The sequence below is a fragment of the Aplysia californica genome, unplaced genomic scaffold (genome assembly GCF_000002075.1).
Source record: "Aplysia californica isolate F4 #8 unplaced genomic scaffold, AplCal3.0 scaffold00174, whole genome shotgun sequence".
Classification (NCBI taxonomy): domain Eukaryota; kingdom Metazoa; phylum Mollusca; class Gastropoda; order Aplysiida; family Aplysiidae; genus Aplysia; species Aplysia californica.
Genome location: NW_004797444.1, coordinates 955,404 through 956,954, shown reverse-complemented (window position 1 = coordinate 956,954; position 1,551 = coordinate 955,404).

Here is a 1,551-nt window from a genome sequence, read left to right as displayed (position 1 = left end):
AGGAGGAGGAGGAGGAGGAGGAGGAGGAGGAGGAATATGATATCGTTAATATTGCCGAAGGCTTATTACTAATACATTTAGATTACTCTAGTGAATATAACCTTTGTCAGGGCATTGCTCAGAAATACTTTTAATTTGTTCCGAAAGAAACATCTTTCAGTTCGATAGAAGGTCTCTCCAGGCGTATATGAAGGACAAGAGGTGTTTGCTTATCGCGTGCTACAAATGTTTGATACTCCTTAAATAATATAGATACTTTATGAGGCGGGCTGCTCCAGTCGTATCTGCCACGCCCAACCCAAGTTGAGTGGGTTCTACAAATCAACAGAAAGCATGGATGTACTCAATATATTAAATATATAATTCTTTCCCGCACAGGAATCGAACTCATGTCGTCTTCGTGCACCCACGTAGAGCTTCACCATTACATCATGTATGCCATTCAAAGAATGTGAATGTGAGTCTTATCAGCCTACCTTTTACCTGAATATGTCAATACTGTTCATTTGGTTAAAACGTAGCGTTTTGGGGCACTTAATTTTTTTAAAAGAAGCATAGCTTTGTTTCTCATGCAGGTTTTTCAATTCTTATTTCCCATCTTTTAAAAAAATAGAAAAGTAGGAAACAACATGGATGCATTCATTATGAAGTAGGCCTATATAAATTTGTATTCCTTTATTATTTTTTTTTTTTTTTTTGGGGGGGGGGGACCCTGCCATGCCCAATTCTATAATCTGGCGCTTTTGTGTTAACTTATCCTTAAAAATCTCTTAAACGGGAGAATAACCGTCACCCATACTTTACACAGCAGTTTGTATCAATTTGATCTAACTTAATCATATTTTGCCACAACAATTGAGGCTGGATTTTAAAAAATTTCCTCATAAATGTCTATAAAATGCTACAAATCTCCTTCACGCAGAAAATCGGATTGTTCACTGCACTCCCCCCTTCTCAAACACATTTTGCATACGCAATATTGTCTACGTCACTGCTCATCAATGACATTATTTTGTTGCAAAACTTGTTACAAGATATTAATGTTATAGTGAACACATTTATGGCACTAAAGTTTCTCAAAACATGCATTCAATAAGTTGATAAGCATAATATCGCGATAACAAAAAAAATAATTTAATGACGGACTTGCTTTTAAAAGCGATACATGTATTGCCTCGGCTGTAAACTTTTTAAAATCTGTAGAAACAATCGACTGGGATTTTAATTAGTACTTATTAAGGAATTTTCTAGAATACAGTGTGCAGGTGTTTGAAAAATATTCATCAGTTAAGACAAATTGATATTAGTCATTGTGTAAAAGTTGGAGAATCCATGTTCAATAGTTAAGGAGATATTTGACAATAAGTTGCGGCACGAAGTTTTGACCGCTCTATAGTACATGTAATAACAACAAAGTGTGCAGTGCAGCATTTTGGATTTTGAAATCAGCTGTTGGTCTTAGAGTAGACACACATGAGAATGTTTTACATATAGATAAATAGATAAATAAATAAATGAATAAATGAATAAATGAATAAATGAATAAATGAA